This window comes from Aedes albopictus, chromosome 3 (genome assembly GCF_035046485.1).
Source record: "Aedes albopictus strain Foshan chromosome 3, AalbF5, whole genome shotgun sequence".
Taxonomy (NCBI): Eukaryota; Metazoa; Arthropoda; class Insecta; order Diptera; family Culicidae; genus Aedes; species Aedes albopictus.
In genome coordinates, this window is record NC_085138.1 from 293,032,091 (window position 1) to 293,046,363 (window position 14,273).

Genomic DNA, 14,273 nt, shown 5'->3' on the forward strand with positions numbered 1-14,273 from the left:
GTATTCATGGTTATTCCAGCATTTTTGTTATAACTTGCTTCAGTTCTTATACTTTTTCAATAAGTTTTCCAAAAGCCTATTAGGCTTATAGACTGCTCCTGTACGCCCCCCTTAGTGGTAGTAATGTGATCAACAAACTACTCTTTTCCATCATTCAGATCATGTAGCCGAAGTTAAGCCAGAAGAAAGAACGAGATCGCGAAGCGCGCTAAGGACACACGAAAGTTCTACGAGAAGCTGAACAGCTCGCGCAGAGGCTTTGTGCCACAAGCCGACATGTGCTGAGATAATCACGGGAATATTCTCACGAGCGAGCGTGAGGTGGTCGAAAGGTGGCGGCAGCATTACCATATGAGCACCTCAATGGCGACGTTGCAAGTACCGAAGGTGGCGTGGTAACAGATCTAGGAGTATGTGCACAGGACGAAAGAATTCCGGCCGCTGACCCCAAGATATTGAGGAGGAGGTTGGCCGGTTGAAAAACAACAAAGCCGATGGAGCAGATCAACTACCAAGCGAGCTTCTTAAATACGGTGGAGAAGCACTTATGAGAGCACTAAACTGAGTCATTACCAAGATTTGTGAGGAGGAAGAATTACCGAAGGAATGGATACAAGGTATCGTGTGTCCCATCTACAAAATGGCCGACAAGTTGGATTGCGGGAACCATCGCGCCATCACACTGCTGAGCGCTGCCTACAAAATACTCTCAAATTTTATGCCGCCGTCTATCACCGATTGAAAGAGAGTTCGTGGATTCATGGGTGAATGCGCTACAACAGACCAGATGTTCGCAATCCGCCAGGTGTTGTAGAAATGCCGCGAATACAACGTGTCCACACATCACTTGTCCATCGACTTTAAATCGGCGTATGATACAATCGATCGAGGCCAACAGATTATGCACGAATACAGATTCCCGGATGAACTGATACGATTGATCAAGGCGACGATGGATCGAGTGATGCGCGTAGTTCGAGAATCGGGGACACTCTCGAGTCCCTTCGAATCTCGCAAAGGGTACGGCAAGGTGATGATCTTTCGTGCTTGCTGTTCAAAATTGCTTTGGGGGGTGTAATAAGTAGAACGGGGATAAACACGAGTGGAACGATTTTCACGAAGTCCGTTCAGCTGCTTGGTTTCGCTGATGATATTGATATTATAGCTCGTAAATTTGAGACGATGGCGCAAACATTCATCTGACTGAAGAGTCAAGCCAGGTAAATCGGATTAGTCATTGATGTGTCGAAGACAAAGTACATGATGGCAAATGGCTCCAGAGAGGAATCACCGCGCTCACCACCCCAGTTTATATCGACGGTGATTAAATTGAGGCGGTTAAAGCATTCGTAAACGGGCTCACTGGTGACTACCGACAACCACACCAGCAAAGAAATTCAGAGACGCATTGTGACTGGAAATTGAGCTTGAACTCCGCAGAACTCTACGATCGAATAAAGTTCCCCCCCCCACATGAAGTTTACAATCTACAAAACGCTGATTAGACCGGTAGTCCTCTATGATCATAAAGCATGGACTCTACGTGCAAAGGATCAACGCGCCCGTGCAGATGGAAGACGGGACTTGTAGAAGGCGAATGAACCACGAACTGCATCAGCTGCTGAGAGAATCAACCATCATCCACACCGCGAAAATCGGGAGGCTACGGTGGGCGGGTCACGTCATCAGGATGTCGGATAGCAACCCGTCTAAATGGTTCTCGAGAGTCATCCGACCGGTACAAGAAGACGCACGGTGTCAAAATTTCGATTATTATCGAACATTCATGTACCTCGGATTTTTCGTCGAAAATGATTAGTATTCGGGCTATATATTCATAGACGGAAAACTAGAAAATATTTCATCGGCGAAAATTTTTCCATACATTTTGTATGGGACGTTTTTTGGGCTAAAATAGTAATTATTGATTTTTAGTATGGAAAATAGCCAAAAACTCAGCTAACTCAAATTTTCCCCGATAGAATATTTTCAAATTTTGCATTTATACCTTATAGCCATAATTCTAACATTCTATGAAAAAAAAATCAGAGGTACATGAAAGTTCGATAATAATCAAAATTTTGACACCGTGAGACGTGGTGTGCAGCGTGCTAGGTGGGTCGATCAAGTGGAGGACGATCTGCGGACCCTACGCAGAGTGCGGAACTGGAGACACTCAGCCATCGACCGAGTGGAATGTGGAGGACTCGTATGTACAGCAGAGGATACTCAGGCCTTAGTCTAACAGGTAAGGTAACTAAGGAATTCAGCCAGGGAGGGGATCATTCCCTTGCAAAAAGTATCATTTGCTTGCTACTGTGTCAGTTCAGAATCATGCTATCAAAAACAGCGTATGGAGGACTTATACCTTGTAGTTATTTTCCGAAAGTTTGCTGAAAGTGTCGCACACGCATAGTAAAGTTGTGAGAGAGCTATGGAGGCAACTTTCCTCACGATGTAGAAATGAATAAATAAAAAAAATAAAATATACATTCATGTTGTGGAGAGTTGTGTTTTTTTTCTTTTTGCTGACTTGAGCTTATGTATAGACTGTTTCAGAAATTATAAATACACTAACGATTGACTGCCATTTCAATTTAAGCACAATATCCAAAAAAGTTTCTTCAAGCTCTTATATTTAGTAAACATTCTAAAGAAACAATTAATACCAACTTTGTTGATGTTTCTTGTAAAAGTTAGAATATGGGGCCCTGAAAACTAGGTGATTAAAATTTGAAGTTGCCCAAAGCGGTAAAAAATATAGCATAGTAGAAAGGAAAAAAAATCTCACAAATAAAATATCCAGGTTCCAAACTTAAATGAAAGTTACTGTGTCGATAAGAAAAGATATTTCTCGATTGGTAAAAGTAATTTTCACTGGAATATTTGATCAAGAATCTTCATTACGGACCTTCTGCAAAAAATTTTCATTCAAATTTCTCAACAACACAGGAAACGACAACCGTTAAGCAAACGAATGTCTTTATTACTGCTTACTGCATTATTTTTTATGGTATGAAAAACTTTGCCATTTGAAGGATGTTTCTGAAGCGAGTTAAGCGCAAGTACATGTTACTGATTGCAAATGAATGATCACCCTGAATACGAAATACAAAAATCATATTCTCCACTTAACGTCCATGTGCCGTTGAAACAAGGCGTGATTCAACCAACCGTGTAACCTATCCCTTGCATTTGCTATGACATTGACATAATAAATTATTTGTTTTTATGTGTTCTTGAACTCCATTCTCGCAAGTCTAATGCCTCCCCATTTTGGACAAAGCACGAAAAGTAGTAAAACAGTCAAGTTAGTTAAATCTAAATTTAACGATTCCATTTGTCTGACTTTTATTGTGTAACTATCCCATCACCGCTAGGCGAACTCATAAAGCTGTCCAAAAAGAGATCGCCACTTTTACCCAGCATGCGGAGCGGAGTACAGCCTCGGACAAGCCTAGACGTCCACCAGATGGATCTTATCAAAGTTTCTACGAACTTGGTAAACGTGTCAGTTGCGAAAGGTAAATACTCGGTCACCAGCCAGCCATTAGTAATCGGCACCATTTACGGGTCACTGTGTCATCATACCATCTCGGAACTGTTCCATATTCATGAGAGGCAGACGTTACCATCATCCGAGCAATTAATCATTTTGACGCAGAAAAGAAAGGGTCCGAGTGTCGCCCAAGTCGCCAAAATGACGTCACCCCGTTGCACCAAGCCGCATGCCTCGGACGGGGGAGTAGGTATAATTATAATGCTGTGAACAAACGCCTGTTGATTCGGGCAGAAAACAGAGGAAGTTCACGCTTTACGAGCTACGTAGGTACCCACTAGTGCGGTGAGTGCACAAAAGACCTCGCCCCTCGAATTGATAGATGTGGGGGAGTTACACACAGTCAGTCAGTCACTGTTGTGTTATGAATTAAACGATCGCGTGGTTAGCGGCAATCAAGTGGGGTTCTTCGGGTGCTGCTGGCAAAATCTTGATGGTTTCTTCTCCGTGGTGTTGCTCTAGGTCATGAATTAAACTGTGCGCAGGCTAGGTCAGAATCGTCACTTCTGGAGCGATGCTCGTTTGAAGCGTATTATGTTCAGACGAGGAAGCCCGTTATGCTATTATCTAACATTTTTAATGTTGTACACTCACTTCTTCTTACGCCAACTTTTTTATTGCCAATATTCAACTTTATTTGATAAATATGTTAATATAGAAGATTATTCAAATGCTTTAATGATTTTACCTTTTCTATTGTTATCACATACAGGGGATGGCCAAAATGTTTGGGATAGGCAACTTTTTTTTCTCTCACAAAAAAGTTCAATATGCTATAACTTTTCATAGAGTGCATCAGAAAATCTCAAATTTTGACGGTTTGTCAACCTGTTATATGTGCATCGTTGGTACAAATTTGGGCTCGATTGATTAATCTTTCGCAAAGTTAGAACCGTTCGGGTAAAACACTATTTTTTAGACAACTCATTTTTGAGCTATCGTATCTCGGAAACCGAATTGAATGAAATTTTGAACGTACACTAACAATATACAAATACTTCACAAACTATTAAAACATAGATACTTTTTGAACGTTGCAAAAAGTTATCATGGATTGACACTTTTTGGATTTTTCTCGAAAAAGTGTGATTTTTTTACGTCAATGTCAATAAATTTAAGTGTTGATGTCCAAAGATTTTCCACTTCTGTTCTTAAGTTATCTTTAATCAGATATATTGGAGCCTGCTTAGATCAAAGAAAGAACACATTTAGTATTTTTTGTGTGGAATTGTAAATTTGATTTATTTTCCTCTATATGTGTAAAAATTTCAACCCGGTATAACTAATTTCGCCGTGAGAAAATATTACATTTTATAACGTTGTATTAAGTATCAATATATTGTTGATAAACGTTAAAAAATTCATTCAATTCGGTTCACTGGTTTCCGAGATATGACAGCTCAAAAATGAGCTGTCTAAAAAATAGTGTTTTACCCGAATGGTTCTAACTTCGCGAAAAATTATTCAATCGAGCCCAAATTTGTACCATGATGCACATATAATAGGTTGACAAACAGTCAAAATTTGAGATTTTTCGATGCACTCTATGAAAAGATACAGCATGTTGATTTTTTTTTTGTGGGAGAAAAAAAGTTGCCTATCCCAAACATTTTGGCCATCCCCTGTATCTTCAGAACATTCTATGGTTTCCTAAAGAATACGAAACTTAGAGTGTTTTACTTAACTTACTTAGGTATTTTTTTAAATGAATAAGTAGATTTGGAGCTTTTTTTTTTTAAATGAATAAGTAGATTTGGAGCTAGACTTATATCTAGAAGGCTAATTGATTAATTTTTGGAGCTTTAACATCCACACATTCACACGCAGCGTTTATGGCTCACAGGCAGAACATGCATTTAGGTTTTAGGCGGTTTTGTTCGTTTTCTTTTCGGCGGTGGTAGTCTTCCGCGTTTGGTTGGGGCCGGCGGTACCATCGGGAGCGGTGTGCCTAGATTTGCCATCGAGTTGTTATGATATGCTAGAAAGGTAGATTTTGTGGTGTAGATATAATTAATGCAGCACACATCGTCGACAGAACCACTCATTAGCGGGGTCTATGAGATGTGACCGACTGACAACTGTGGTTGGAGCTACTCATGTTGCTTGCCTGTCTCGATAACTGGGAACCGGGGGGTCCACGGTGAACTGGATTTCAGCTACGAGATTTGTTTTGCTTTTTCAATTTTTGAAATAGCCGTAGAGCTACTTTTGTTGACAAGGAAATGTTTGGTTTTAGAGACGAACTTTTAATTCCACTTATACCTATTGTCCGATCTCTACCTGATCTGTATACAGTCAGGTTTTTTTTTCGGTTCAAAAGTAAAAAAAAACCGCATAAAAAAGTCTCACCATTTCTCGATGAATCAAGCAAAAATAAGACGTAATGAAAACCGCGTAAAAAAAGACCTGACTGTACATATAAATCTGAACGCGAGTTTTGATTTTCATATAGGGTATGTGTGCCATCAGTAATCTCACGCTCCCATATTCATCCTATTTGTAAACAAGCGATTACGGCACCGATTTATTCCGTTCTTTTTGTTTTCATAAGTGCTCACTTCTAATAAAAAATAGAAAAATAAGAAACAAAACAAACAGCGTGTCGATCCTTTGTTTTCCGTAGGATGAAAATGGGAGCCACATGCTTAAGAAGGGAACCAATACTCTAGGCATAGAGTATATCTTCGTGCATGTCACACGACATAACATGCAAAATGGTCATTGTCAGAGAATGCTGTCAGTAAAAAAATGTGAATGTGCTCATAGAATACTGAGAAAGCTGAGAAGTAGGCTTTGTCCCAGTAGTGGGGACGTTACGCTAAGAAGTAGAAGAAGTCAAATTTAAGCTCCTTTTAAGTTTAAGATTTCCTGTGTAATAACGACACATTTTCAGGCGATAGGCTAAAAAAAATCACTCTAGGGGCTAAGCTGTACCGAAGACCACATTATCAAGAAGACTTGCAGCACTGCTGAAAATCGGGAGTCTCTGTTAGCAGCGCCACCCCGGATGAAGGTGGCACTATTCATGATAGTGTGTACATTTTCATACTCTCATCAATACACTCTTAGACTTTTACACAATGGTACTACCTTAGCTCACCAGTCGGCGGTGCCGTCGGTGACGCTTGCCGTTGAAAAGTCCCAAAAAAATGACCACGTGGTTTATGGACAGCCCCCTATGCCAAAAATAAATAAATAAACACCGACATCCGCATGACCTCGTGCAGGTACAGAGGACTCAACGGCCTGTTGGCAACAAGCAATTGTAATCATCACTGTCCTCCCCTACCCCTTCCCCGCGTTGATCTGCAATCTGACACAGCAGGCACCACCAACACTCACAACTGAAGATGCCTGTTGAGTCCCAACCCGAGCAGAGGAAAAAAGCTCAATAATAGCATATTTTGATATAAAGAACAAAAAGTGATATTTGTTCGTTTGAGATAAGAGGTAAAAGTACTGAAAATAATATCTCAATTTTACTCCTGGAACATCATCATAGCTCATTTAGCTCTTGGTAAGATCTAGCCAATAAAAGAAAGACACTACACCGTCTTCAACCAGAGGTTGCACAGACTGAACAATCACAAACATGAGACAACGGACAACACACGAAACACCCAGTGGTCCAGTGGAGAATTTTTCGTTTGACGAAAAGTTTTCACCGACTGGAGTGGGAATCGAACCCACACTCCGAGGCAGTGAGCTATTTGATTGATCTTCAAATATTATATTTTGCTATTGGTTAGATGGTTCAAGAACAAATTTTTGCTATTATTTTCAGTACTTTTACCTCTTATCTCAAATAAACCAATATCACATTTTGATCGTCAGTACTTGAACTCTGCCCGGGAAGCAACTATCTCATTGGTTCCTTGTGTGGATGTAGCTGGTCTGGCGATACTGGAGTAGCAACTGCGGGCGGTCAATCAAGTTTGTTCTTTAGATCACGATGAGCGGAGAATTTAGGGTAAATACCTGTTGATCATTTTTCAGCAATGCAAACTTCCCATTCGCTAGACTTTTCCTCAAAGCTTTCTTACAACCTTCTTCCAAGATTTCTTATGACTTCTTCACAATGAAATCTAATATATTTATTCCTGATATTTTAGTAGATCCTTCCTTATACTATCTTGGTGTGTACTTCACTGTTTTTATTAGATTACTTATCTTGGCGTTTGAATTCCAAAATTTGAAGCAAATTTTAATAAAAAGGTCATTGTAATGCTTCGGCAGATTTCTAACATGTGTGATAAATTATTTTACGTGCTGACATGGTGAAATCAGAGCTAGTTAGTCAAGGTTCCCCGATTTCAGTGCCTCTTTACTTGTACATTCCCATGAATGATTTCCTGAAGGAACTGCTGAAGTAACTTTTGAAAGAATCCATCCATGGAACAACTTTTGAAGAAATCCCTGCTGAAATTTCTGCAGTAATTCTAGCAATATTGAAGAAATTTCCAAAGGTATTTCCGAAAGTATCACTGAACGTATTAAAAAAAATCTGAAGAAAATTCTAAATGATTTTCTGAAAGATTTTCTAAAAAAACAGAAATATTTTAATTTTATTTTTGTTAAAACTATTTATTCCATATATGGATTTTCTGAATAAATTCCAGGAGGAATACCTGAAGAAATACCTGGAAACCCCTGGCGGAAACCTAACAAAACCTCGTGAGATATTACTGAAAAGAAAAAAACTGGAGAGATCCGTAATAAAAATCCTTAGCCTTTTTTAAATAATGAATTACTGGAGCAATCCACAGAGAAATTTCTAGAGGTGCGCTTGGAGGAAATTCTGCAGAAAATTCTGTGAAAATCTATATTTAGCCGGGTAATTTCTGATAAAATCTATGAGTAAATTTCTGCAGCAATCTCTTCAAGAATGTCTTCCAGCCTTTTCGAATTCTTATAAAAATACCTGAAAGACTCTGTAGAAAAATTTCTGAAGAAATCCTTGGAAGATTTTCTATGATTAAATTAAAAAATCGTTGCAGCAATTTCTGGAAGAGAAATGTTTTGAATATTTAAAGGAATGTGAGGTAAACTTCGGAATATCCCCAATAATGTCTTGCAGAATTTCTTAAAAACTGTTAGAAAGCTTCTGAGGAAATTTGAAGGGTGATTTTTTGATTCTTTATGTATTCGTGAATCATATTATAAAAAAAAAATCATGGAGTATTTTTGAGAATGTTCATAGAAGGTTTTTTAGATGAACACTTTGAAAAGTTTCTGATTCTTATATGAAAATAAAAATATCTGTGGCAAATTTGTACATGAATTTCTGGAACAATCTATGTAATTTTTTTAAAGGTATTCTTGCAGTATTTTCTAAAAGAATCCATGCAACAGGAAGCTATGTTTGCAAGACTTCTAAAGAAGTTTTTGAAGAAATTTCTGGAGGACATTTTAAAGTTTAAAGGAATCCCCAGAAGATTTTGTGAAAGAATTTCTAGCAATTTCAGCAAGGGTTCATAAAAAAATAATCGAAAAATCTGTGGAAGTTTTTTCAAGTAAATCCTTGTAGAAATTTGCAAAGAAATCTCCAGGAAAATCTGGAGATATTTCTGAAGAAATTATTCATCGAATTTATAATTAAAGCCATGGGAGATTTTCTGAAAGAATCCCTCGAGGAGGAATCTCTAGTAGAATTTTTGGAGAAATTGGAAGTTGCTGTAGGAGTTTCTGGTGAAACCCTTGGAAGAATTTCCAAAATAACTCCAGCACAAATTTTTGAAGGAACTTTTGAAACATTTTCTGAAAAAGCTCTGTCATAGTCTCTGAAGGCATCGCTGAAAGTTTTATCAAAGGAATCTTTGTAGAAATTTCTGAATAAATATCTAAAGAAATTTCTGAAGGAATCTCTGAACGAATTTTCGCTCAAAGTCATGTATTTGAGGTCCTCAAAAGTCGAAAGTCCTCCAAGAATGGAGGAATTTAGAAAGTAAATCATGCAAAATACTTAGAAAGAATTCTTTGTGGAATTCTTAGAATAGGAGGAATTTATACACAAATTCCTGAAGAAAATTTCCTAATGAATCCATGGTTGATCTTTTGAATTTTTGGTTTTTGGAATTTTTAAGAAATATTTTTTAGAAGTTTGTCCAAAGAAATGTAGATTTTCAAATGGAATCTCCAATACATTCTCCAAATCTAAAAATTCTGAACAAATATTCAGAAGAATTTTTGAAATGATCCCTGCACGAATATCTTAAACAATATCTGAATGATTTGTAAATAATCATGAAGAAACTAGCGAAGCGATTCATGACAGATTTCGTAAAATAATTCTTTATGACACTTCTGGAGGAACACATGGAAAATTTTCTGAAATAATCTGTAATGTGATGATTTGATATGGGAATTTTTATTTGGAGAACGTCGTAATAAATTTGAAAATTTTGGTTTCACTTACTTTTATTTATTCTGTTTTAGTCCAAATTAATTTCATTCAAACTCACAAATCTTGTTGAAACCCATTGCTGTTGACGAATTCGTGTTTCTGTCTTTAATCACGATCTGTGATCAAACATGAATTCCATTTGTATTCGGCATTCGCGGATATACCCTTCTGTTCGTACCTTTACTATGTACCTCTAGTTCCAACATTGGTCAGTCAAACGTTTTTCGATTCCTTTAGCTGTCGTCGTCTATCTTCAGGCGGCATCTCCACCCGCTGCGTTTCCTTTCTCAAAAAAAAAAAAAAACAAGAATGTTCCGCAGTACATGGTCTCTTCGGGTCGTATGCGGGTACCGTATCGCGTAACGCATATCAACAACGCCCAAATTTGGGTAAACGTACACGCGACTCGTCACATATAGCGAGTTCCGCGAGGGCTTTTGTTTTATTTTATTGTATCCAGAAAGGTATTGTATTATATTCTGCAAATAGGATAAAAATCCAGATAAGATGATTCATTCTTTTTTTTTTTAATGAAATGTACGTCAGATAAACAATCTAGACTGCTCCATAGAATTTAGGAATCATCCATAATCGAAGGTAGGCAAAAATGTGAAAAATAATCCATGAAATATAGGAATCAATATGGCGCCTGCTACGTCAGATTGCTTGCCAATGTGGGTAAGGGATAGGAAGTGACAACGTTATTTGCGTGTCCACGGTAGATCGTATACACCACTGCGTTTGAGCAAGTTCATGCCTGGATGTCGCAGTGTTTGTGTCATTTGGTTGTGTGGCAGAAGGTTCACGCTGGTGTGTGGATGCCAGACGAATGATGACAGCTTGTTTGTTGATTATTCCGATGATGATGCGGCACAGTTCGTTCACGTAGCGTGGAATAAAAGATTTACAATGTGCTGTGAGGTTGGAAACAAGGCAAACGGCTCTTTCAACCCGTTTCTGGAACTAGCGATGGCTATTAAAAATGACAATGTAGATAGAAACAGGCATGAGAATGAGACTTTTTTCTTTTTACCATTCAACGATACTGGCAGTAAAATAAAAACAAAACAACGGCAGCACCAATACCATCAGAAGCCGCGCTGACGGCAGTCAAGCAGACGCTTGATGGTTTTCGCTTCCCCACGAAAATATTTATGAGCAGTCATGCTGAAGCGGGTGATTGCGAAAAATGTCAAATATTTTCAACTGCTAATAACTCTTTTGTTTTAATAAATAATTTAAATCTATTTGCACAAATAGCTAGAGCACACTCCTAGCTTTGTGATGCATGTAAAGAAGTTTGTCTAGAAGCGGTTTGAAACGCAGAAAAATGCGAAAATGGGAGAGACAGAAATATTTGTCGTCGTTGTGCTCGAGTACTGGCGCTCTCGCGCTTCAAAACCGTTTCGAGGAAGAAGGCTGCAGGAAAAAAAATGTTATGACATTTATTTTTCGAACAGTTTGAGTTTGGCTGGGCTTGTGATGTTCGTGTGGAAAAATGTCAAATGTACAGTCGGTAACCGTTTTTTCCAGTACATTTCTCATCCCTGGATAGAAAGATGCAAAGTAAGAGGAAAAGGACGGGCCAGAGATTGAACCCAAGATCTTCTGCATATGCATCAGATACGGAAGCCATCAAACTATCAAGTCCACCCAGTTTGATGAAGTAAATCAAATGATCCTCTAAATGCGTACAGGCACCAATGGGAGGAAGAAGAAGAACAAATTCTGGTGTCTTTTTTACATCGCATACTCCTCGGGTCACATGTTTCGCATTCAAAAGCTATCATGTTGAACTAATCGTACCGTTTACTTACCTCGTGTAATGAGTTTGGGCGCTGCCGGCTGCTCAGTAGGTCCAGTCAGTGCTCTGTTGTATCCCTCTGCCTCGTTTGTTTCTGAAATGAATGAACGGGGAGAAAGAAAGCCATCGAAAAAAACCATAATTAATATTCATTAATTAAAAATAATTCCATTGAAAACTGCGCAATGTTTGGTGGTCATTCGCCCTGGGGGAGAAACGCATCCTAATGAAGCCATTTTCCGGTTTTGAGCCTCGATCGACGGGGGGAGCTAAATTCGTGCGGCGAGATTCGCCAGATGCGATCTTACGACGACGACGGTGAGTAATAAATTTGTCTTCTATCATCTTTCGATTGCGTGCCGAGCAACGCGGGCATAAAACTGCACGACTTCCTTCGTTGTGGATGTGCTTCTTGAAGTGCAGTTTTGCTAAATGGTTTATTTGTTTGAAATTGAGCGTTTTTCTGCTAAAGATGGTAGAGGAAAGGGTACTTATTGAGGATGGTGGGCTGTATAAATTCTAACTGTGGGAGATCAAGGCGAAATAAGCCATCGTTCGATGCAAGTTGCATTTTTGTATGCGTCATAAATAATCTCAAAGGGGTGTGAACGATTACTTTATAATATGAGAAATTAATGCGGAGATGGGCTGGCAAAGTCAGCGAATGTAATAGAATACTTGTTTGCTATAAATGGTGTGGATTCGCCATAGAATGATGATTTATATATTTTATATCTTCTATCTTCTATCTTCTATCTTTTATCTTCTATCTGCTATCTTCTATCTTCTATCTTCTATCTTCTATCTTCTATCTTCTATCTTCTATCTTCTATCTTCTATCTTCTATCTTCTATCTTCTATCTTCTATCTTCTATCTTCTATCTTCTATCTTCTATCTTCTATCTTCTATCTTCTATCTTCTATCTTCTATCTTCTATCTTCTATCTTCTATCTTCTATCTTCTATCTTCTATCTTCTACCTTCTATCTTCTATCTTCTATCTTCTATCTTCTATCTTCTATCTTCTATCTTCTATCTTCTATCTTCTATCTTCTATCTTCTATCTTCTATCTTCTATTTTCTATCTTCTATCTTCTATCTTCTATCTTCTATCTTCTATCTTCTATCTTCTATCTTCTATCTTCTATCTTCTATCTTCTATCTTCTATCTTCTATCTTCTATCTTCTATCTTCTATCTTCTATCTTTTATCTTCTATCTTCTATCTTCTATCTTCTATCTTCTATCTTCTATCTTCTATCTTCTATCTTCTATCTTCTATCTTCTATCTTCTATCTTCTATCTTCTATCTTCTATCTTCTATCTTCTATCTTCTATCTTCTATCTTCTATCTTCTATCTTCTATCTTCTATCTTCTATCTTCTATCTTCTATCTTCTATCTTCTATCTTCTATCTTCTATCTTCTATCTTCTATCTTCTATCTTCTATCTTCTATCTTCTATCTTCTATCTTCTATCTTCTATCTTCTATCTTCTATCTTCTATCTTCTATCTTCTATCTTCTATCTTCTATCTTCTATCTTCTATCTTCTATCTTCTATCTTCTATCTTCTATCTTCTATCTTCTATCTTCTATCTTCTATCTTCTATCTTCTATCTTCTATCTTCTATCTTCTATCTTCTATCTTCTATCTTCTATCTTCTATCTTCTATCTTCTATCTTCTATCTTCTATCTTCTATCTTCTATCTTCTATCTTCTATCTTCTATCTTCTATCTTCTATCTTCTATCTTCTATCTTCTATCTTCTATCTTCTATCTTCTATCTTCTATCTTCTATCTTCTATCTTCTATCTTCTATCTTCTATCTTCTATCTTCTATCTTCTATCTTCTATCTTCTATCTTCTATCTTCTATCTTCTATCTTCTATCTTCTATCTTCTATCTTCTATCTTCTATCTTCTATCTTCTATCTTCTATCTTCTATCTTCTATCTTCTATCTTCTATCTTCTATCTTCTATCTTCTATCTTCTATCTTCTATCTTCTATCTTCTATCTTCTATCTTCTATCTTCTATCTTCTATCTTCTATCTTCTATCTTCTATCTTCTATCTTCTATCTTCTATCTTCTATCTTCTATCTTCTATCTTCTATCTTCTATCTTCTATCTTCTATCTTCTATCTTCTATCTTCTATCTTCTATCTTCTATCTTCTATCTTCTATCTTCTATCTTCTATCTTCTATCTTCTATCTTCTATCTTCTATCTTCTATCTTCTATCTTCTATCTTCTATCTTCTATCTTCTATCTTCTATCTTCTATCTTCTATCTTCTATCTTCTATCTTCTATCTTCTATCTTCTATCTTCTATCTTATATCTTCTATCTTCTATCTTCTATCTTTTATCTTCTATCTTCTATCTTCTAACTTTCAATCTGTTTACCTAAAAGGATAACAAATGTATGTCTTCCACAATTGAATTTGCTGTCATTCCTTTCAAACGAATGGCAAATATTTCTCCATGCGTAAGTCTTCCATCCCAGGCTG

General features: G+C 37.4%; 1 protein-coding gene across 2 annotated transcripts in view; it reads right to left on the reverse strand.

Annotated features, from left to right (window-relative positions):
• The window catches only part of LOC109418703 (uncharacterized), a 149,980-nt gene that overhangs the window by 63,038 nt on the left and 72,669 nt on the right, over positions 1-14,273 (reverse strand). For both annotated transcript variants that reach the window (XM_029857320.2, XM_029857324.2), the window contains exon 3: positions 11,780-11,860. The gene's annotated coding sequence lies outside the window, so the exon portion shown is untranslated. The remainder of the gene's footprint in view (positions 1-11,779; positions 11,861-14,273) is intronic.